This window comes from Sus scrofa, chromosome 4 (genome assembly GCF_000003025.6).
Source record: "Sus scrofa isolate TJ Tabasco breed Duroc chromosome 4, Sscrofa11.1, whole genome shotgun sequence".
In the NCBI taxonomy this organism is placed as follows: Eukaryota; Metazoa; Chordata; class Mammalia; order Artiodactyla; family Suidae; genus Sus; species Sus scrofa.
This window is the reverse complement of record NC_010446.5, coordinates 118,230,715-118,255,766: the sequence shown is the minus strand read 5'-3', so window position 1 is coordinate 118,255,766 and position 25,052 is coordinate 118,230,715. Positions and strand designations below refer to the sequence as shown.

Here is a 25,052-nt window from a genome sequence, read left to right as displayed (position 1 = left end):
CAGCAAAGGTCTCTGGTTAGATCCCCACTTCTGGGCAGTCGATTCAGGAAGTTGGGATGGAGGGCTAGAAGGGAATGAGGATTCGTGGGAAATTGGATCCTGTAAGAAGTGGCATATCCCAAAGTAGCTGATTTGGTTTCCAGGAGAAGAAGAGAAGGACAGTACAGAGCAGACGGGTCTATGATGAATACTGTATGTTAAATACAAAAACAATCTAAATTGGAATGCAGAGTGGTTGCAAAATCAGCATGAAATATTTGGAGTTCTTTTAAACGTAGTTGAGAAATCATTGTTTATACTACTCTCAATAAAATATCTTTTTACTGTGGTAATTAAGTCCTACAGTGAGTTTATTAAAACGTGCTTTTTGTTTAGGGTTTGAACTGCAGTTCCGGTTAGGCCCAACTTTGCAGGGAAAACCAGTTACCGTGTATACCAATTACCCATATCCTGGAGAAGCATTTAATCGTGAAAAATTTCGTTCCCTGGAATGGGAAAATCCCACAGAAAGAGAAGATGATTCTGATAAATACTGTAAACTTAATCTTCAACAAGCTGGATCATTTCAGTATTACTTCCTTCAAGGGTAAGTCAAGTGTTCTGTAGGTGAAAAAAAAAAGTTAATTTATTCTATGACTTGAAGTTATCTAACTTGTAGAAAGTTACTGTATGAACCATAGCAGTGCAATTTTTATAGGACTTTCTTGAGATGCAAATAGATATGGTTCTTCAGTTTTTAGGAAATAATCATAAGCCTCATTGCATATTCAAAGTATTATTATTATTATTTTAAGTAAAGGCATAAGTAGTCTTTTCATATAACCTGATTAGAGGATGCTATTTACTTGAGTGCCCTTATTACTGATAGATTTAATGCATTTATTTTTCCTTAAAGCAATATTATTAGCTATATATATTGTAATATGTCATTATATAGAAATTGGAAAAGAATAAAATGTGGCTTTTTATGGAGCTTTATTGCAACTTTTTAAATGATTTTAATGTGCTTAGAAATATATTTTTAAATGGGGCAATTTACTTTCCAGTTAGAGAGTCAGGCTAAAAGATGAGAATTTTTTTCTTTTCCTATCACTAATTGAGAAGTTTCTGTTTTGTTTTTTCTTTAGAAATGAGAAAAGTGGTGGGGGTTACATAGTTGTGGATCCTATTTTACGTGTTGGTGCTGATAACCATGTGTTACCCTTGGACTGCGTTACTCTCCAGACGTTTTTAGCCAAGTGTATGGGACCCTTTGATGAATGGGAAAGCAGACTTAGGGTTGCAAAGGAATCAGGTAATGTCAGCTTTCCTTCTTTTCTTCTTTTAAAAAATAAATGTACTTATCCTCTGTGATACAGATTTCAAAGGCTTTGATTCTCCTTTAATTTCATTTCTTTGTATATTTAGTAATATAAATTAATAGAACCAGGAGTTCCCATCCTGGCTCAGGGAAAATGAATCTGACTAACATCCATGAGGATGCAGGTTCGATCCTGGCCTTGCTCGGTAGGTTAAAGCATCCAACGTTGCGTGAGCTGTGGTGTAGGTCAGAGATGCAGCTCGGATCTGGTGTTGCTGTGGCTGTGGTATAGACTGATGGCTACAGGTCCTAATTGAACCCCTAGCCTGGGAACCTCCCTATGCCATGAGTACAGCCCTAAAAAGACAGTATATATAAATTGATAGAACCATATGAGATTGTTCATACTTGACCGTTTTCAACCTATAAAAATGACAGATTATTTGGTTTGATTTAATAAATTAAGGAACTCTGATAAAGAGATTATTATTTCTAAGACTCTGACATAAAAATTAGTAGTACACTACTAGAATGTGTTGGAAATGTTTTCTCATTATATATAATTTTAATTCAACACTGATTAACTGTATTCCATGTGAAAAGCATAACGTTGCCATATATACCAAGAGTAGAATGGAACTTAACTTGCATTTTACTTTTAAGTAAAGGGTAATGTTAATTTTCTACGTTCAGCTGAATAATAGAGTGAGGGAGCAATCAGAAGTTCATGGACATGACGAGAACAGAGTACAAGTACTACGGAACATTAAAACTAGGAGAAAGATGTATTCGTATACTTGCATAGAGTATATTTTCTACGTGTTAATATATCCATTCAAGAAATATAAATTAAGGGAATTCCCATTGTGGCTCAGCTATAACAAACCCAACTAGTATCCATGAGGATGCAGTCTGTATCCCTGGCCTCGCTCGGTGGGTTAAGGATCTGGAACTGCCTGGTGTAGTTCACAGATGTGGCTCGGATCTGGCATTGCTGTGGCTGTGGTATAGGCTGGCAGCTGTAGCTCTGATTCGACCCCTAGCCTGGGAACTTCCATATGCCTCAGCTGTAGCCCTAAAAAAATTTATATATAAATTGGGAGTTCCTGCTGTGGCACGACTGGATCAGCAGTGTCTTGGGAGTACTGGGACGTAGGTTTGGTCCCGGCCCAGCACAGTGGGTTAAGGATCCCATGTTGCCACAGCTGCAGCTTAGGTTGCAACTGCAGCTCAGATCTGATCCCTGGCCCAGGAATTCCATATGCTGGGGAGGCGGGGGAGTGGGGGGAACAAAGGTTCTTAAAGAAATATAAGTTGAACCTTAATAGTTACTAGGCACTGTGTGATTTTTATCAAATGCATTATCTCATTATCCATGACTTGGATGACACTGATATTTTGAAAGATTTAAATAGACTTGCTCAAAGTCACTTGTGGAACAGCTAGGATTTGAACCCAAGTTTTTAACTCCTATTCTGGTAGTATGGTTGTCTTGCCATTTAGATTTACTTATGAGGCGTTCCTGTTGTGGTTCAGCGGGTTAAGAGGATGTAAGGATGCAAGTCCATGAGGATACGAATTCGATCCCTGGCCTTGCTCAGTGGGTTAAGGATCCAGCATTGCCAAAAGTTTCAGTGTAGGCTGCAGATGTGGCTCAGATCTGGTGTTTCTGTGGCTGTGGTGTAAGCTGGCAGATGTAGCTCTGAATCGACCCCTAGCCTGGGAATTTCCACATGCTGAGAGTGTGGCCCTAATAAGAAAAAAAAAGAATTACCTATGGAAATTTGACCTTAAATTTTGTTTAGTTTTAGGTATGTTTTTTTCTTATAATGGTCTCTCTTTTCTTTCATTGCAGGCTACAACATGATTCATTTAACCCCGTTGCAAACTCTTGGACTATCTAGGTCATGCTACTCCCTTGCTGATCAGTTAGAATTAAATCCTGATTTTTCAAGACCTAATAAAAAGTACACCTGGACTGATGTTGGGCAGCTAGTGGAAAAGTTGAAAAAGGAATGGAATATGCTCTGTATTACTGATGTTGTCTACAACCATACTGGTATGAGCTTTATTAATTATCTCTGTTAATTTTGATGAGAATATTCTAATTATTTCAGTCCTTGCTGTTTTAAATAACATAAAGTCTGAAGACACAAGTGACCATTAGATGTCCTTCAATTTCAAAATCAATTTTTTTTATTTCAAAGAAAACAGTGTGAGTTGAAGGTACAATCAATATATAACTATTTTATATGTGATGATTACAAAAACAGGAGCGTGATCATAGAAAAGACTGCATATTTCAGCTTGTACGGTGTTAATACTTTCCAGACCAATTAATGAACCTTGTACAGCAACAGCTTTGGTATTATAGCATATACTTGGAAAAAACAAAAAACTGAATGACATCTAAAGAAAAAATTATTAGAAGAGTTCCCATCATGGCTCAGCAGTTAGTGAACATTTAACTAGCATCCATGATGATGTGGGTTGGATCCCTGGCCTCACTTAGTGGGTTAAGGATCCGGGGTTGCCATGAGCTATGGTGTAGGTTGCAGATGTGGCTCAGATCCAGTGCTGCTGTGGCTGTGGCGTAGGCTGGCGGCTACAGCTCCGATTGGACCCCTAGTCCAGGAATTTCCATATGCCGTGGGTATGGCCCTGAAAAAAACCAAAAAAAAAAAAAAAAAGACCAAAAAAATTATTAGAAAACTTTTGGAAGTTAAATTTGAAAATTCTGTCATTTACATGTTAAAAGATATTATTAAAAGTTAACGTATTTTGGATCCCAGGATTTCATAGCAACATACAATGCTGTCACATACATCAGAAGTTTCCAGCTAGTGATCCGCAGGGACACGATTGTTCTCATCGTCTGTGAGAACAGCTCCACCTGGAGAAGCCTCTGGCCATGATCAGCTCTCAGTTTAACCCAGTGTGCATTGCACATATTATCTTCCATGATATACAAAAGTCAGGAGACCAACCACTGATTTACTGATATAAACAACAGGAATTCTGAGTGGTACAAAATATTTAACAACAACAACAACAAAATCTCTCTATCATAAAATCATTTTCCAAGTAACCATTGAGACCATAAAGATCCTTAAAAGCTCAAATATTTGGTTCATCAATATAGATAATAATCTATAATAATAATAAGCAATCGAAGCTAGGCAAAGAAATGAGTACATTCTAAAACGTGTTGTTTCCATACCCACCTGGAAACCAAGCATCAGGGTCCACACTGAAAACTTCCTAGTATCCAAGAACTCAGTATTCTTCACTTTAGGATTTGATGCTATTGATAACTACTTTGACATCTATAATACTATTCACATCAAATTTATCAAACCACATAATGGCATTGTCTAAATTACAATATGGCCTAGGCAGCTGTAAAGAGACAGAAAAATATAGTGACTTAAGACCAAAATTGCATTTATTTCATTTTTTGTCTTTTTTTTTTTTTTTTTTTTTTTTTTTTTTTTGTCTTTTTGACTTTTTAGGGCTGCACCTGTGGCATATGAAGGTTCCCAGGCTAGGGGTCGAATCAGAGCTATAACTGCCAGCCTAACCACAGTCACAGCAATGGGGGATCCGAGCCATGTCTGTGACCTACACCACAGCCCACAGCAACACTGGATCCTTAACCCACTGAGCAAGGCCAAGGATCGAACCCGCATCCTCATGGATGCTAGTCGGGTTCGTTAACCGCTGAGCCATGACAGAACTCCACTATTATTTCTTATAAAAGATTAAGTAGCATTGCAAGACTGGTGTGGTAGCCCAGCAGTGATAGGGAACTAGTTCTTCCATGCTGCTCTGCTGTCTCCAGCACTTTGCCACCATCTCTCCATCAGAAGTGACCACTCCAGTTCCTGATATCACCTTCTACCCAGGGGGAATAAGAAAAGAGAACCTTTTAAGGACATGACCTGATGTACGTATCGCTTCTGCTCACATTGCCTCAGATAGGATTCTGTCTCTCGTCACACCTAGCTGTAAAGGAACTTGCAGTATATCTTTCATCAGCCATGTGTACCACTGAACCTTGAGAGTTCTTTTGCTAGAGAATCAAAGGGAGTCTAAAATTTGAGCTACAGTCACAGACTCTGTCAGAGACTATATTTCTGAGTTATTTGAGAGATTCTGCACAATATAAAAGACATGAACTTTGCTTCCTCCTTACTTGAAATGTGTCACATGGCATGATGTCCTGTCTTTGAAACAGGTTCTCATTAAAAAGTTACTCACCAGGGGAAATCAACTTCCAGAATGACAGTGTGAGGGTTTCATAAGCCCTCTACCCTGCAAAACAACCATAACTGGTGAAAATTATTTAAAAAAAAAAAAACTAAAGTCTCTGAAAATTGTCCTAAGAGCATTTGGCAAATGGAGAGACATTTATTCAAGAAAAACTACTGAATTTCAGAGTCATGAGAGTCATGACATATGAACCACTGACCTCCCCCCTCCCCACCCTGTCCCAGCTCTGAGTGCTGATAGGCTGACTCCTTCCTCACCCTACCCTAACTCTGAATGCTGATAGGCTGACTACTAGCAGGTGCTGCCAAGGACACCAGACTCCCTTTCTCCCTGGCTCTAGGTCTAGGGCTGTGGTTGAAAGAGGCAGGCTTCCTGCGTTTCCCATTACCACCCCCCTCCACCCCAGAACAGTATTACAGGAACCAATCTAGGAAGAGAAAATGAGGGGTCTGGGGCTCCTTTCCTCCACCCATCCCCCACTCATAGAGGGAACGTTCTACCCTCTGCATGGCAGGTCAAGAATACTGGACCCTTAGAGTTCCCTTGTGGTGCCATGGGTTAGGTATCCAACAGCCCAAGTCACTGCTGTCATGCAGGTTCAATCCCTGGCCCAGGAACTTCCACAAGCCATGTGTGTGGCAAAAAAAATATATATATATGTATATATATATATATATATGTGTGTGTGTGTATATATACCAACCCTTGCCCCAGCTTGCTCGTGGGATCGAGGTTCCACACTTGGAGAGGTAAGCCGAGTAAACCAAAAGCTACCATCCCTGCCCCCCAGCTATGGGGCAGTGGCACAGGTGTTCTGTCCAGGGGACACGATGTGCAGTAAAAGCAGAGTACGAATGGAACCGACTTTATTTGGTCCATGGCATGGGCAGGTTCAGGCCTATGAGCACTGCTGTAAATAGTGGAGAATTTGGTGGTAAACAGTCAAGAGGAGGCTGGTATCTTCATGAAAGATGCTAGATCATAGGCCAGCTAGTAGTTTAACAGAGAGAACCAGGGAAAGAGCTAAGAGGAGCCATCCAGGGTCAGAGCACACTTCAGAGACAGGCCTCAAAGATAACCCCCGCCAAGGGACCCACATTTAATGGGATCATATTATGGAACAATTCATGCTCCAAAATATTATCAAAAATAATAGCACAGTCAGGAGAGTTATTCCTGGGTGTGATATCCACGGAAGCAGGCTGCTTAACAGAGTTCAGGGAAGAGGCAGTTACGAGAGCCCTGTTAAAAACCACCATCACCCCAGGCTGACTGCCCGTGGCCAAGCCTGCGCCTTCTGAATGGCAGCCTATCGGGGAAATAGGCTTCCCTGAAATTGTCCAGCCAGGTCACAGACAAGCAACCAAAGAGACCTGGAGGGGATGGGATCATCTATATTATCTGAGTCACCAATGCTTAACAAAATTGAGATGTGAAAAAACAGTAAAGTGTATTTTCTCCCTTATGCAAGAAAAAGCAGGCAACAGAAATCACCTTGGAGAAGTCCTAGATGGTATACTTGAAATAGACTTTAAAGCATATATTATAAATGTGTTTAAAGAACTAGAGGAAACCAGCTGAAGCAGTAAAGGAGGCTGTGGTGAAGCCATCTCATCAAAGAGAGACTATCATAAATAGATAGAAATTTGATTAAAAATAAATGAGAATTCTGGATTTGAAAAGTTAGTAACCAAAATGAAAAATTCACTGGAGCTGTTCAGCAGTGTATTTAAATTGACAGAGGAAAGGATTAGTGAACTGTGACTATGCAATCTAAAGAACAGAGAGGAAAAAAAGATTAAAATGAACAGAACTTCAGTGAAATGTAGGGCATCTTCAAGCCCATGAATATATGCCTCATGGAAATACCAGAAGGATAGGAAAGAATGGAAAAAAAATACTTGAAGAAATCATGGCTGAAAACTTCCTAACCTTCAACATTAATTTCCACATCCTAAAACTCACAGACTGCCAAATAACATAAACAAAAGAGAGCCACATTCAAATCCATCAAAGTAAAAATTTTGAATGTCAAAGACTTAGGGAATCTCGAAAGTCATATCTTGAGAGGCAAATATTCTCAGAGTCGATTTAAAATGAAAGTCGGGGGGCAGATTTCCCATTATGGCTCAGCGGTAAGGAACCTGACTAGTATCCATGAGGACACAGGTTCGATCCCTGGCCTCACTCAGTGGGTTCAGGATCCGGCATTGCCATGAGCTGTGGTGTAGGTCACAGATGCATCTCAGATCTGGCGTGGCTGTGGCTGTGGGCGGCAGCTGCAGCAGGGTTTTGGTCCCCAGCCTGGGAACTTATATATGCTGCAGGTACAGCCCTAAAAAGACAAAAAAAAAAAAAAAAAAAAGCAAGATCCGAATATATGCTGTCTACAGGCCACACACTTGAAATTCAAAGATACAACAGTCGGCAGTAAAAGGATGTAAAAAGACAAACCAGAACTGTTACTCGGGGTTCCCTCTCTGACTGCTGCTGAGACAGCTCAACCGTGGGCCTACACAAGTTCTTCCAGATTGTCAGAGGGGAATGTGATTTATATCTCCGGCTGGCTTTCTAGTCACCTGGCTCGGAGTGTACTTGGTGTTTGATGAGAGGTTGTGTTTAAGTCCCTTTGCTCGTGACTTTCTGTCCTCTGCTGATGAGTGTGTCTGTGGTTTGGGGAATGTGTTCAAGTCTTTCCTGTGTTCTTCTAGGATTGCTCCTGCGTGGGTGCAGCCTAGCGCCTGCACCGCGCCTTCCCAACCCCTAGAGGTGTCTGTGATCCCAGGAAGGCTCTCCTTGGCAGTCCTTCCCTGAGTTTCTCTATTAAGTTTCTGGTTGCGCTCATGTTTTTCTTGCATCATAGAGCCCCCAGCCTTCTCTCAAGTGCTCCCCACCAAAGTCTGCATTATTTTCCACAACACCCTTGGGCAGGGAGATCTCTACTCGCTATTCCAAATAAATCCAGTGCTCTCATGTCAGAGCCCTTCATCCTTAAAGCTCGCCTTTCCCGCTGAGCAAAACACCTGCACCGCTGTTCCAGAGCTGGGGACAAGACTATCTTGTTCTCAGCATACTCAGGCAGGAGGTGGCAGTCTGGTCTTTTTGGTTGCCCCTCCCTATGTGGGACTCGCACCCCACAAGCAAGCTTCAGCTCTCGGGGGGCAATTAGAGCCCCAGTATTCTCTCCTCCCACTGCTGGCGTAGGACTTCTACCCTACAGGTGGGTCCTCAGTGAAGAAAAAGAGCCCAGGTTTTCCCTGCCTGCAACCAGGACTAGAGCTTCCACAACTGGAGAGAGAGGGAGTGAGACACACAGGCAGCCTCTTCCAGAATGAAACTGCCCCCTGGACTGGGAAAGGCCTGCCAGGAGTAACCTTCCATTACACACAGCGGTTGCAGGGCAAAGGGAGCAGGTCATGGTGCAAATGCACAGACTTTTGCTATTCTTACCAAGAATCAGTAGATTTTCTTGAATAAATGTTTCTCCATGTGCCAGATGCCCTTAGGACAATGACCAGAGACTTCAAACGATTGCGTTTTATAAGTGTTGCTACTTAAACTGTTTTGTTGGGAAGGAGTATTTGCTAGGTTCCTTACTATGCCACTCTGGAAGTCCATCTTTCATTTTTAATTTTGATATAAAGACATAACTTGGAGTTTGTCTCCTCTTTCATGTAGATTTAGCAAAAAATGCTTTTATTACCTAGTGTTTAGAATTATTTCATTTTACACTTGATTTTGTTTCATAAAAGTGAGATAAGAAAGTCTCAGGGTTTTACCATTTAAAAAGTTTGGGTTGCCTTAGTATTTATTCTTAAGAAAGAAAAACCCAAATTGGATATAATTATCATGACATTTTTCTCTTACATCTGGAATTTCAATGACTGTGATGATAAATCTCAGGAAAAGTACCTTGCTTCAAATTTGGTGAATCATCAGTTTAGCTTTTATTACAAAGCTCTGTTTCTTATGTATCCTGTCTTCATTCAAGGGTTTGTTTATTATTGGGTATAAATAAATACTAAGTAAATCAATGACTTAAATGATTTACTGTATAAATGAAACTAAAAGTAATAATGATTTTAAAACTCTGTATGGATTGTAATGGTTTTCACCTGAGCGAATGAGACATGACCACGCTCATCTCAGACTCGGAGCAAAGTGGTTAGACCGCAGGTTCTGGGGAGACTTGCCTAAGTTCTTTCCTGGCTATGTGACTTTGGCTGAGGGACTTAGCTGTCTTTGCCTCGGTTCCTCACCTGTCGAACATGATAGCGTGTCTTATATCCTGTGGAAGGGCAAGGGGATGAATAAATTAATGCATTTGACTACTTCGGGTAGTTCCTGGCATATGGTGGGTATTAAATAATTGCTCTTACTTTTTATTTTATGTACATTATTTTATGTACATTATCCTCAGTGTGAAATCAGGGGGTGTTATCCATTCTAAAGATAAACAAAACATGTATAACTTTGATTTTTTTAAAGTAAATACTTGAAATACTTGTAAAATGCCTAATTCTGATTCTGAACTTCCTGATACAAATGGATAAGAAGGTACAAGCTTGTAGATACAAGCTATACCTTTGTTCTTTGAGTCGATCTCTTCTAGAAGTTTCTCACTTTTATCAGTCTTGTCAAAACAAAATATCATAGTAATCTTTCAAGATTAGCTATGCAAAGAGAGTACCTATGAGAGAACTGGGTTTTTCTCCATCAGGATTGTGTAAGCAAAATTGAAAACGAAAACCAAAAACACCTCTCTAGAATGAAAGCTCCATGAGGACAGGAACCTTTCTCACGTGTTTGCTGCAGAACATCCAGCTCCCAGGACAGAGCCTGAGATATGTCACATTTTCAGTATAGATAGATATATGTGGACCTGTGAGTGGATTTTGTGTTAACATGCTGTCCCCAGGCAGTGCATGGATGCATCAGATGCATGGATAAGTGTGCCTGGGCCGCTTTGAGAGATGTGGGTACTGAGAAGAGTGGGTGTGATGAGGAAGGGTGTGTTCAAAGAAAGAGAGGGACCAAGACGCAGTAACCCTCCCTCCAAGGTGTAGAGGAGATGAGAAGGAAAAGAGAGGGCACAAAAGAGAGGAGAAATTTAAAGCAATGAAGATAATGACACCTTCTGTAAATCAAGAGAGAAGTGTTTTGTAAATCAAGGAAGGACCAGTCAGTAATGGCAAGTGTAGAGACAAAGGGATGACAACGAGACAGTAACACCAATGTCATGATGAGGTAATCTCAGGGAGCTGGGGTGATCTCAGGGAGCTCTGGCTGCAGAAGCAGATGGCCGTGGAAAAAGGAATGAAAGTGTGGGGAGAAAGTGGAAGCAGAAGCCACAGGTCAGATTTTCCAGACATTTGGTCTTGATCCTAATAGACTTTGCAAAACTTATAGAAACAACTGTGTTTAGATAAGATGTGTGTTTGTACTCTTGGCTTTGGGGAGATACAAGCACATTTAAAGGTCCAGAGAAAGGAATCTCACCCCCCCCCCACCCCTCAAAAACTGCAGGAAGAAATGAGATGTAGAAAAAAATGTATAAATGACATTTTGCATTCTAAAGATAGGTGAGAGACAGAACCTAGAGCTGATGTGGGACCCAAGAAGGTCCCTCTCACTCAAGAGACCAAAGTGAAAAGGAGAAGCTCTTGGGGAGATTACATGTTGGGAGCTCTTCTCCTGCCCTAGAATCTAGTAGCTGGATGCTGAAAAGCCTAAACAGAGCTGAAGATGCAGGAAACTTGCTGCTTTAAGGAGGCCAGAGAACTTGCAGTCAGGGCAGAAGCCCGGTGTGCCTTCAAGGAGAAGATGACCTTCAAGTTTAGAAGGAGCATTCCAAAATACAGTGGCTAAGGACCCTCAAAACAGGCCAAGGACGAGACCCTTCTTACCTTCCACCACAGAATAAACGTGTTATCCAGTGGTGTTCATAAATCACTGTTGAGCCTGTTTGTTGTCAAATTAAAAACCACGACAGAAAAAAAAAAAATTGTATGATGAAGTAGATAATAGGGCACCACAGCCAAAAAATTGTTTTCATACCACAGAATCATTATAAAGTGTTGATACCTAATATGTAAGAAACTGAGTGGTAAGTGACATTTTATTTCACCTTTAACCTTCGCATGGATACTAACTTCAGTTTAATTACAAGGTATTCCTTTATATTTCCTTTTTCTTTAAGCTGCTAACAGTAGATGGCTCCACGAACATCCAGAAAGTGCATATAACCTTGTGAATTCCCCGCACTTAAAACCTGCCTTCGTCTTAGACAGAGCACTTTGGCATTTATCCTCTGATGTCGCAGAAGGAAGATACAAAGAAAGAGGAGTACCTGCTTTGATCGAAAATGACCATCATATGAATGTCAGTATGTATAGGGGAGCAGCACACTAAACCAATAGCACAATTGCTAACGTGTACATTAAATGTATGCTTGAAAATTATTTAGAGCCTTCTTTTAATATGCTAAATAACATTTAGTAAGATTTAAATATATATTTTAAAACTTTTTCATTCAAGCATAGTTGATTTACAATGCTCTGTCAGTTTCTGCTGTGCAGCAAAGTGACCCAGTCATACATACATATTTTTTTAACTATTGAAATTTTTCAGTGCATTCGAAAAATAATTTGGGAGGATATTTTTCCAAAGATTCAACTCTGGGAATTTTTCCAAGTAGACGTTAACAAAGCAGTTGAGCAATTTAGAGGACTTCTCACACAAGGTAAGGGATATGCACTAGAATGTTTCTGTCAGTTTTAAGAAATTCAGTATTGTTTTCAAAGGGATAACTCCTTTCTTGGTTAAAGCATTATTAATCTGTTGTTATATATTTGTGTTGTCAAAACTATCATTCTGGAAACTATCTGAGAGTTAGCAGAGCTCTCTAAAGGGAGAGATGATTATTATCTCACAATAATAGATAATTATTTCCCTTGGGTCTGTTTCTTATATTGGTTCCTTAGCGCAGAGCTCAGAATACAATAAAGCCCAGTCAGTGTATATTTGTTAAATGCATGAATGGGAGGCAAGTAGAGCAGGTTATTTTAGTTGCCAAAGACTTGAAACAGGCTTTGAAACTGAGAGATATAATAGTCTTCTGCTGGCTAACAGACTTCTAGCTGGTTAAGACCACCTAACCACCAGTGAGACTGATTCTAGATATTAACCAGTAACAAAGGTAAAGAAACAAATATTCGGTAAGCACGTAATTAACTTTCAGAAGTTCGTCATGGAGTTCCCTTTACGGCTCAGCAGGTTACAAACCTGACAACTATCCATGAGGATGTGGGTTCCATCCCTGGCCTCACTCAGTAAGTAGTTTAAGGATCCAGCTTTGCAGTGAGCTGTGGTGTAGGCCAGATCCTGTGATGCTGTGGCTGTGGCATAGGCCTACAGCTGTAGTTTGACCCCTAGCCTGGGACTTTCCAAATGCCTCGGGGTACAGCCCTAAAAAGACAAAAAAAAAAAAAAAGTTAATCATTGTGTCCTTGACACAGTAGGATAAGAAAACTGGGTCCGGGGTAACGAAAGGGGCCTGATAAGAAAAAGCTGATGCCTTGACACAGTAGGATAAGAAAAACTGTGCTGAAAGAGAAACTAGAGTTTCAGGAGGCAAATTAAAGATTGTAAAAAACGCATCTACAATTAGTATAAGACAACCTAACTGCAGGGATCATTGCATCATTGCTGGCTCTTAATATATGGAATCCTCTTCCTCATCCAGAAACTAGAGCTAGAGTAGGACCCAGAAATATTGCCTTCGAAGTGGAAGTCAGTATGTCTTGGGGCCCAGGAAGCTTAGGCTAAAATTCACAGTTGCTCCTTTCAAAATTGTGTAACATCCTAACACATGAATTTTTTGTATTAACTTTCATCCGTGTTCTGTTTTAGTAAAAGGACACTGTCTTCCCTTCCCTAATGTATGCTCAGAGTAAAGAAAAGAAAGCCAAGCAGTGCAGAAATATAATAAATAGAGTATGTAACTTCTTTCCCCCAAAACCTACTTCTTAGGAGGAACTACCAATTAATAGTTTCTTGTGTTTCTTTTCAGACTCTTTCTGAAAGAAATTCACATTTTCTATAATTAGGTATATATAAATTATATTCATAAGCTTTACATTTATCTTTTTTATATATCACAAAGAAGACTACAGCATACAGACTGTTTAACAACTAGTTCTAGTTGACATGATTGTGTGACAGCTGAGTATTTCTTTTAACCTCTAGACAGCACTGTTTTAAAGTTCTTGGATTTCTTTAGGCTTTTTGATAGATGATTTTCAGTTTATTTCTCATTCATTGATTCATTCAGTATGTGTTTACATGCTGGGCACTTTTTCAGACATGGGGAATCAGTGCGAACATAGCAAGCCATTGCCCTGGGGGAATTTATATTCTTACAAGCCATACTACAGAGACTGTCTCCTTGTACTTGTTATATTTACTTGCTGTGTGAGTTATCTGTAGGACAGATTGTTAGACAGAATGAATGGCTCAAAGAGTAAACAGATTTAATGATAAATTGATGATCGATGTTGTCAAATTGCCTTTCAACACAAGTCGTACAGTTTACAGTATCACTATCGTCACCAACAGTAGGTACCATTAATCTTTATAATCTTTGTCAATCAGGCAAAATAGTCATTATTTTGTTACATTTCTTTGCTTACTAGTGAAATATCTTTTCCCATATTAATTAGCCTTTTATAATTCTTCCATTAATTGCCTATTAATGTTTTCTTATTTTTCTATTGGATTGCTAATCTTTTTCATATTGACTTAGAATCTTTCTTTCTATCTTTCCCTGTGTGTGTGTTAGGTTGTGTGCAGGAGGATAGACAGGGAGGTAGGATGCTTATAAAATAAACACTTGTTTTATTTTATAAAGAAAAACTATGAACTGAAAATTTGGAATCAGTAACAGTTATAATCTCTCTCTCTATATATATATATATATATATTATATAAGCACTTAGGATATAATATTTTCTTTCTTTCAGAAAATAGGAAAACGACGAAGCCCGATCCAAAACAACACCTTAAGATCATTCAGGATCCTGAGTACCGACGGCTTGGCTGTGCTGTGGATATGAACATTGCACTAGCAACTTTCATACCACATGAGTATGCTTTATATTTTAGTACATATTGTAGAGTAATGTTACTTGTAAAATTTTGTATTATTTTCATGCTGTTTATTAAAAGCCCAAATAAAACATGAAATAAAGTAATTCACCGTAATTTTACTACCTCAAACACAGGACATTTCCCCTTTTTTCTGTGTGCTGGTCCATGTTTCTATATGAATATGTAAAAATGTACACAATTGGAACCCTTCTTCAGCCATAGTTAAGATCCTAATGAATATATTTAAAGTTTCTAGGCCTTTATGAGAAAATTTGTAAAACTATTAAAATATTGTTTGTATTGCTTTATCTGCTTCAAGCAATGGGCCAGCCGCCATTGATGAATGCTGCAATTGGTTCCGTAAGAGAATTGAGGAATTAAATTCAGAGAAGCATCAACTCGTGAACTATCATCAGGAACAGGTTTTACCTACTTCTTTTGAACTGCTGTTTTTCTTTGAGTCTTAATACTGTTTTCATTGTTGTTGACATAACATAATTTAATGTTTTCTAGGCAGTCAATTGCCTTTTGGGAAATGTGTTTTATGAACGACTGGCTGGCCATGGTCCCAAACTAGGACCTGTCACTAGAAAACATCCTTTAGTGACGAGGTATTCCATTTTTGTTTTCTTCTCATTAAAGGTTAAAAATTAAAAATTGGATCAAATCCTTCAAATTATCCTAAATGTTTCCTTTTATGTGTTACTCAGTACCTTCCTTAAATTGAAATAGAAATTTTGACCTGGTAACTAGACTTAATACTAATTAATTTTGTAAGGCAAATCTTTAGTTAGAGAAACCATCATCAGTATAGTTTATAATTATTTGCAATTAATTAATTTACAGTTTTTTATTTTATAATTATTTACATTAATGTTTCTGGAGGACTGCATACTTACTAATAAAGTCAGTGTTAGCCAAAATGAGCAAGCATTTGGCTGCCTCTAAGTAATATATGGCATAGATGAGACAACTAAAGTGTAGTAAAAGCCTTTGCAAAATAATACCAATAGCTCAATGATTTGCTTAATAATTTTATGAGATATTTAATTATTTAGAATGTTAATCAGATGTGCTATAATACAAACTCAATTTCTCAAATCGTACTGGATTTACTCAGAAAGTCTACTGAAGAAATTTTTACCTGTATTTAAGTTTATTTCCTGTACATGGTGTCAAACTAATCTTGTTTATTCTAATCTTTATGGAGGAGGTGTAATTTCAATAGTGCTAATTCAGATTCTCTCCAAGGGGTCTCTCTGTAGAGATTTCATATTTAGCTGTTGTCTTCATAGATATTTTACTTACCCGTTTGAAGAAGTGTCCCTCGCCGCAGAAGAATCTATGATTCATGTCCCCAATAAAGCTTGTTTTCTGATGGCACATAATGGATGGGTAATGGGAGATGACCCTCTTCGAAACTTTGCTGAACCAGGTATATCATTTTTGTTAACTTCTCTCTAGATGGAAAAAGCCAAGTCCATGGCAAGCTCAAATATAAATTGTCTCTTGCTTTGTTGTCCCACTGAGCTAGTGATTTTTAAACTATTTCATCGCAGAGATGCAGAGGTGTATATGGTTTGAGAGGAAACAGAAGGGATTGATTGACAGGATGGAATTCATCTTCTTTCCCCTCCTTTCCCCTCTACCCCTTATCTCTTCAAACACAATAGCTTCTATAGATCTGTTTTGTATTGGGGTTCTGCCTAAGGTTTTATTTGGGTGAAATGTTACTCTGTTACTTTTTTTTCTTTTTAAGGCCACACCTGCAGCATATGGAAGTTCCTAGGCTAGGGGACAAGTCAGAGCTGGTAGCTGCCAACCTACACCACAGCCACAGCAATACAGATCCCAGGCGTGTCTGGCACCTATGCCGCAGCTCATGGCAACACTGGATCCTTAACCTACTGAGCAAGGCCAGGGATTGAACCCACATCATCATGGATACTAGTTGGGTTCCTAACCTGCTGAGCCACAAAGGGAATTCCACTCAATTGCATTTTTAAAAGACATTGAAACCTCTGTTATTACAACTATTTACTATAAGAGATATTTTCACTCATTAGCCAGAGGGGTATTTAAGGTATTTGAATGACAAACTAGAAACCAACTGTTTTTAAGTTTCCTCTCACTTAATCCTAATATATTATTTTTCTACAGCTATTTCATTGCCAGGTAGAACTTTGCAGGGGACCTACCATTATATCTATCTTTTAACATTTCAGCATTAGATGCCTTTTCGTGTGTGTGTATGTGTGTGTGTGTGTGTGTGTGTGTTTTGTCTTTTGTCTTTTTTAGGGCTACTCCTTCAGCATATGGAGGTTCCCAGGCTAGGGGTCTAATCAGAGCTGTAGCCGCTGGCTTATGCCACAGCCACAGCAACGTGGGATCCGAGCCACATCTGCAACCTGCACCACAGCTCACGGATCCTTAACCCACTGAGCAAGGGCAGGGACCGAACCCGCAACCTCATGGTTCCTAGTTGGATTCGTTAACCACTGAGCCACAATGGGAACTCCTAAATGCCTGTTTTAATAACATTAAATTTAATTCAAAAATCTCATTTTAAAAAAACATCATAGCTTTGGATTTAAGTGTCTCTGTCCTCTCCTAAGCATTCTAAGTGAAAAAAGCCATTCTTCTCTAAAAAGGATTTAATGTAACCTATTGCCAAAGAAGGATAGCACAGTAGTGATGGAGCTTGAAATGTTTTTGGGTAGAACTATAGCTTTAAAGGCCTATGATATTACTGTTACTGTTTTCCTTTAATAGGAACTTGAATTTTTGCCATTAAGCACACATTTTTAGAAGAGACTATAAGGTAGAATTTTGGCAAAATAGATATGAAATATAAATTACTATTAATTTTTGAATACTTTATCCTATATCATTTTATTTTTTTTAAGATTTTTATTTTTTCTATCCTATACCATTTTAGATATGATTTTAACCTATTATGTGGTTTGCGTTAGAAATAATAAACTGAAAACCACAGTTTTCGTTCCCAGGTTTCTGCACCAAAAAAAAAAAAAAAAAAAAAAAAACAGTTTTTCTTTGAAGTACATATTTTCATTTTATTTCTTGAACCACTGAAAGCAAGCTCCTTTCTTAACAGGTTCAGATGTTTATCTAAGAAGAGAACTTATTTGCTGGGGAGACAGTGTTAAATTACGCTATGGGAAAAAACCACAGGACTGCCCTTATCTCTGGGAACACATGAAAAAATACACTGAAATAACTGCGACGTATTTCCAGGGAGTCCGTCTTGACAACTGCCACTCAACACCTCTTCATGTAGCCGAGGTACGGAAATACAGTTCATCCGCCTTGAGAAAAGAAAGTCAGCGTTCTTTCCTCTCTTTCCTTACAGTGTACAAACACACGTTTCCCTTTGCTAACTGGATAGCAGCATTGATTTGGTGGTAGTATGGAACAATTTTGCATAATTGGCATAATTCTGACAATTTTTTATGCAGTTGTTACGGCGTACTAGGCTATAAAATGTTTGAGTTAATATTTTTATTTTAATTTAGGAAAGTAGGTCAGATTGCCTCTGATTATACATGCACAACCATATTGCCATGTATTACTAAAATATTGCAAATATCTTAATACGTCACAAGACTCTTATTCATATTTTAATAATATATAAATATTAATTTGCCTTATTCTTGTTATTTTTAGGTTGTTTTCAGTACTTTAGTAGCCACTGTGAAGTTGAGTAACTTTATTTCATATTATAGTGATTATTTAAACACTACCATGACAGCATATATTAAAGCTAGTTTTAGCCTAATTGATCCCATTTTTTTTTTTTTTTTTGTCTTTTGTTGTTGTTGTTGCTATTTCTTGGGCCACTCCCGCGCATATGGAGGTTCCCAGGCTAGGGTCCAATCGGAGCTGTAGCCACCGGCCTACACCAGAGCCACAGCAACGCGGGATCCGAGCCGCGTCTGCAACCTACACCACAGCTCACGGCAACGCCGGATCGTTAACCCACGGAGCAAGGGCAGGGACCGAACCTGCAACCTCATGGTTCCTAGTCGGATTCGTTAACCACTGTGCCACGACGGGAACTCCTGATCCCATTTTTATTAATTATTTATAAAAATTCAAACATTAGGGTTTTCTATTCCTCTGGGTTTTATAGCATTAGCTTTTACATTTATAGCTTTATAAACAGTGCAAATTTTCATCCCATATGTAAGCTACTTTGTGACAAGTTAGTGTTCTTTGGAAATGTGTGCCTAACTGAAAAACATCTATTTCTATAATCTTAAAGCAGTATTATAATGATAATATTATAGTCAAGTCCTGTGATGAAAAATTGATTTGATTTGGAAGGTTCTAGCAAACTTTAGTTAAGATAGGACATTTTTTAGCTTCAAAAAATGGTAGTTTTTGTGTGTGTGCCTTTAGGAATCGAAAAATTATACACTCATAAGATTGTTATAATATTATGGCAAAGCAGAATATTAAATTTTAATTTGCTTAATTTTAAGTAGGATCATCTAGGATCATACTTGATAGAATTTCAAGTATTTTATTAATCTTTTTGCAAATAGTATATTAAAAAAAAATTTTGGAACTGATCTGACTTCTGATTAACAGTTTATTGTCATCTAGGGAGTTCCCATCATGGCTCAGCAGTAACAAACCCTACTAGTATCCAGGAGGAAGCAGGTTCGATCCCTGGCCTCACTTGGTGGGTTAAGGATCTGGCATTGTGAGCTGTAATGTAGATCGCAGATGTGGCTCAGATCCTGCATTTCTGTGGCTGTGCAGCTGCAGCTCTGATTCAACCCGTAGCCTGAGAACTTCCATGTGCCACCAATGCCATCGGTGCCATTGGTGCAGCCCTAAAAAGACAAAAAAAAAAAAAAAAATTATTATCATCTATAGGAAAAACTGGCTTCAGTCTAGTCAGACCTAAACTTTGTAATAGCTAAATGATTTGCCAGCAGGGAATTTATCATGAATGACTTCATCAGGTACCTGGAAATTAATAGTCTGATTAGAGGTTCTGGAAATTAAATATAGAACAGGGGGAAAGCCTAGCAGAATTGCAAGTTATGGTTTACATTTTTTAATGTGACACTAACTTTTTTCTTCTTCCTTTTTTTCCCCCTTTTGTGTCCCTACATCTGCAAAATCTAATCTTCCTCTCTGTTACATTCTCTTTATAAATTCTCTTGTTTCCTGTGTGTTTTGGTCTGTTTTGTTTCTTATATATGCATGATCAATTTATTTGGAAATTCTCCTTGGATTTCCATTTTGTCTTGCTACATGATATCTTTCTATATCAAATCCATGCCTAGTCTTGCCTCTTCTCCTTCCCCTGTATTATCTTGCTTTTCTTTTTCTGTTACATCTGTGATTGTGCTTGTGCTTTTTGCAGTACATGTTGGATGCTGCTAGGAAATTGCAACCCAATTTGTATGTAGTAGCTGAACTGTTCACAGGAAGTGAAGATCTGGACAATATCTTTGTTACTAGACTGGGCATTAGTTCCTTAATAAGAGGTAGGCTTGTTGAAACTGTTTTTCCATCTAAAGCTTTAGTTTTTGTTTAAGAAGATTAAAAAGCATTTAATAGCTTTACATATGATGTTTAATAACTTTCAACATAGTTACTGTTCTTTTCAATATTCTATACAACGTTTCCTAATATAACTCAGTCTCTTTTTAATCAGTAAAAATTCCTCCTTGGGGTAAAATATCTCCTTTTAACTTGAAGGCTGAGTGGAATGAATTGATGTCTCACAAACAAAACTGTTTTTTTTTTGTTGTTGAAAATATACAAATCTGCTTTCATCTCATACTTGCATATATGATATATAATCTTTAGATTTTATATAATCAATATCCTAATAAACAACATATGGTCCTTTTACCTGTATGTGCCATTTCTCTGATTAAGTTTAGAGAAGGCTTTTTTTTTATCATTTAAACTAATGGACATTTGTTTAAATGTTTAAAGCAGTTTGTTTTTATGATATTTACGTGGTCTTTTTTTGAAAGTCAGTCATAACGAGAAATCTAACCTCTTGTTGGACATTTACAATGAAGATTGTTAAAATTCTCTGTACTGCTTTGCAGAGGCAATGAGTGCATATAACAGTCATGAGGAGGGTAGATTAGTTTATCGATATGGAGGAGAACCCGTTGGATCCTTCGTTCAGCCCTGTTTGAGGCCTCTAATGCCAGCTATCGCCCACGCCCTGTTTATGGATATTACCCACGATAACGAGTGTCCCATTGTGGTAAGCATCTAATGCTCCTTGCATTTACTTACTTTGCTCAGTGTTTTGATATTTAGTCTCTTGATTTTCATTGGCAATAACATCCATAGTACTTCAGATAGTGCCTTGCATTTATGATAGTGATACACAGTTTAAAACGTTTTGTTCTGCTTTGATCTCATAGAATGTATTTGTCTTTATCCGTTTGCTTCATTATGCTCTAGGATGGCGGTTTGCAGTTGAAAGAAAATAAAGTTTGGGTTTTTTCCATTGTCTTCTAGCACAGGTCGGCATATGATGCTCTGCCAAGTTCCACGATTGTTTCCATGGCATGTTGCGCTAGTGGAAGTACTAAGGGCTATGACGAATTAGTGCCGCATCAGGTTTGTTAATGTGTTGTTTTTTAAAATCCACAAGGCCAGCAACTTTGATCATTTTAATGAAAAGTTCTTATTATAATTAAAACGTACACATGGCAAAGTTTGAAATCTTTGTTCAGATTTCAGTAGTTTCTGAAGAACGGTTTTACACTAAGTGGAATCCTGCAGCATCGCCATCAGATACAGGTGAAGTTAATTTCCAGAGTGGCATCATTGCAGCCAGGTGTGCTATCAATAAACTTCACCAAGAGCTTGGAGCCAAGGGTTTCATTCAGGTAAGAAAATAAGTTTTCTGGGTTTCTTTCTTAAGGTTCAATTTTAGAGTAAGTCTTTCCAATTTAAGCATAATGTGTCTTCTTTCTGTTTCTTAGGTATATGTGGATCAAGTTGATGAAGACATAGTGGCAGTAACAAGACACTCACCTAGTATCCATCAATCAGTTGTGTCTGTGTCTAGAACTGCTTTCAGGAATCCCAAAACTTCATTTTACAGCAAGGAAGTACCTCAAATGTGCATCCCTGGTAATGTGATCTAAAAATGTTATTGTGATTATATTATCGTTAAATTCTTGTTGTTGTTGTTGCTTTTTTTTATTCCAGTTTTACTGAGATACAATTGACACACATCACTGTGTAAGTTTAAGGTGTACATCATAATGATTTGACTTACATACATCATGAAACGATTATCACATAAGTTTAGTGAATGTTGACTTCATCTCATATAGATACAACAAACAATTTTTTCCTTGTGATGAGAAGTTTCGGGGTTTACTCTATGACAACTTCCATATATAATGTACTGTTAAATTCTTAATAATAACAAATATTATTAAATTGTTGTTACGTATCATATATGTTGTTACACAGCGCAAAGGTAAATGTTGCTAAGAAAAAGAGCTGGATTTATTTTTTTTCTTTTTACAACAGCACCTGCAGCATATGGAAGTACCCCTGGCCAGAGCTGCAAGTGAGGCCTACACCACTGCCATGGCAACACTGGATCCAAGCTGTATCTGCAGCCTATGCCACAGTTTGCAGCAACATCAGATCCTTAACCTTCTGAGCAAGGCCAGGGATCAAACCCACATCCTCATGGAGGTTACATCAGGTCCTTAACCCAATGAGCCACAGTGAGAACTCCAGAAATTTTTTTTTTTTTCCTTTTTACCTTTTTGCCTTTTCTGGGGCCACTCCTACGGCATATGGAGGTTCCCAGGCTAGGGGTCTAATCGGAGCTGCAGCCGCCGGCCTACACCAGAGCTACAGCAACTCGGGATCCAAGCCGCATCTGCGACCTACACCACGGCTCACGGCAACACCGGATCCTGAACCCACTGAGCAAGGCCAGGGACCAAACCAGCAACCTCATGGTTCCTAGTTGGATTCATTAACCACTGAGCCACAACAGGAACTCCAAGAACTCCAGAAATTTTTGATAACATTTTTACTACATGGAACAAAACCTGGAGAGATATTCTCAAATGTTAACATTTTTTTGAGCTGTGAAATAATTTTTTTTATCTTAATATATTCCTTTATCTCCCAATTCATATAAAATGAACATGAATTTCTTTTATAACCAGGAAAATATATCTGTATATTCATGTGTTTGTATATATGTATATACACATACATTCACAGGTGTGTCCAAGCGTTTTCTGTATGTGTATATACATATATACAAACCAAAATGGAAGATAGTTTAATATTTAAGGCTCTTTATAATCCATCCTCATCGACCTCCCTGGCCCTGTGTTACTCCACTATTTCAGCCAAATAGATATTTTCATTTGCTCCCCAAGTAGTCTTACTTCCATTTATTTATGAATTCTTTATATTTCTCAAGGACTAAAGTTCCACCTCCGTTGAGAAGCTTTCTCTAGCTACTCAGTGAATTCTCTGTCCTCTGAAAGTATAGCAGCTATAGTCTCTAAAAAACTCTGACATTTCGTTATAAAATACATCCCTGAGGTGTGTCCTTACTATTGCTTGAATTTTTTTTCTAAAGGTGTATGTTTTATTTCATTACTCATTATTATAAATAATGTATTATGGCATAACATGATCCTGTGCATACAGCAGGTGTCCAAGTCTGTTGATTGAATGAATGAAGTCTCATAAAAATCATTTTCTATATTGTTTGCTAGTTGATAAATATTTGTAACACCAATTTTTTAAAATTACCAACTTGAATAGCTTTAAGGTTAAATGTTTATTACTTTTTTTAAGTGTCCACAAGTTTACATTCCGTAATCTCATCTGACCATTGCTAACGTGGCTGTACTCCGTGTATACAGTACACACGCACTCAGTGTTTAATAGCTCAGGGGATTTTTTTGTGAGGGGGGGGTCACTGATCATTCTTAAAACATTTTCTATTTTGTCAGTCCACAAAATCGTGATTTTTCATTATGTTAAATATTTCCTATTTTATTATGTGATTATTCCATTTTTAATATTTTGGGGTGTGTTTAGCAGTGTTCTTGACGATTTGGTTGTATACTAGGAATAATTGTGGTTTTTTTTGAACAATCTTCTTAGTATATATTTCCAGAAGTAGGTTTCTGGATCAAAAGGTCTTTCATTGTGTCATATTAATAGCTTAAAGTTCAAATTACTTAAATAATAAAGCTTGCAGTTTTATATGTCCTTTGATCTGGTAATTCTATTCCCAGGTATGTATCTGAGAGATTCTCTTGCACTTCCATTTGGAAATATGTGCAAAAATGTTTATTATAACATTATTTGTAATAGAGAAAAACAATGACAGTGTTAAAAATGAAGACATTTTGGTGTATTCACACAGTGGAATAATGTTTTACATTTGAAATAAATGAGGTAGAGCTAACATATCAATATGAACAAATCTAAAAACTACAGTTTTGTGTTTTTTTTGTTTGTTTTTTTTTTTTTTTTGTCTTTTTGCCATTTCTTGGGCCGCTCCTGCGGCATATGGAGGTTCCCAGGCTAGGGGTCGAATCGGAGCTGTAGCCGCCAGCCTATGCCAGAGCCACAGCAACGCGGGATCCAAGCCGCGTCTGCAACCTACACCACAGCTCACGGCAACGCCGGATCTTAACTCACTGAGCAAGGGCAGGGATCGAACCCGCAACCTCTTGGTTCCTAGTCGGATTCGTTAACCACTGCGCCGCGACGGGAACTCCTAAAAACTACAGTTTTGTCCAATAGAAAGAAAGTTACAGAAATGTACATGTAACTTGAAAACACTTCAATAAACCTGGAAATATGGAGAATAGTGTATGTTGTTTAGGGATCCATATGTATATAGTAAAAATGCCCAGGATCATTGAACAGCCACCTTCAGATGTTGGTCACCCGTGAAGGGGGACAAGGGGCACACAGGACATCAGTTGGATTTGGGATGTTTTCTTTTTTCTTTTTTTTTTTTTTTTTTGGTCTTTTTGTCTTTTGTTGTTGTTGTTGTTGCTATTTCTTGGGCCGCTCCCGCGGCATATGGAGGTTCCCAGGCTAGGGGTCCAATCGGAGCTGTAGCCACCGGCCTACGCCAGAGCCACAGCAACGCAGGATCCGAGCCGCATCTGCAACCTACACCACAGCTCACGGCAACGCCGGATCGTTAACCCACTGAGCAAGGGCAGGGACCGAACCCGCAGCCTCATGGTTCCTAGTCGGATTCGTTAACCACTGCGCCACGACGGGAACTCCAGGGATGTTTTCTTAAGTGAGG

General features: G+C 38.4%; 1 non-coding gene across 4 annotated transcripts in view; it reads left to right on the top strand.

Annotated features, from left to right (window-relative positions):
• Positions 1-25,052, top strand: part of AGL — an 83,076-nt gene that overhangs the window by 13,340 nt on the left and 44,684 nt on the right. For all 4 annotated transcript variants that reach the window (XR_002343732.1, XR_002343731.1, XR_002343734.1 and 1 more), the window contains exons 3-17: positions 376-586; positions 1,128-1,294; positions 3,156-3,359; positions 11,772-11,953; positions 12,203-12,314; positions 14,593-14,716; positions 15,039-15,141; positions 15,233-15,330; positions 16,015-16,154; positions 17,835-18,022; positions 20,118-20,241; positions 20,818-20,981; positions 21,242-21,343; positions 21,460-21,615; positions 21,712-21,862. This is a non-coding gene — a transcript (amylo-alpha-1, 6-glucosidase, 4-alpha-glucanotransferase). The remainder of the gene's footprint in view (positions 1-375; positions 587-1,127; positions 1,295-3,155; positions 3,360-11,771; positions 11,954-12,202; positions 12,315-14,592; positions 14,717-15,038; positions 15,142-15,232; positions 15,331-16,014; positions 16,155-17,834; positions 18,023-20,117; positions 20,242-20,817; positions 20,982-21,241; positions 21,344-21,459; positions 21,616-21,711; positions 21,863-25,052) is intronic.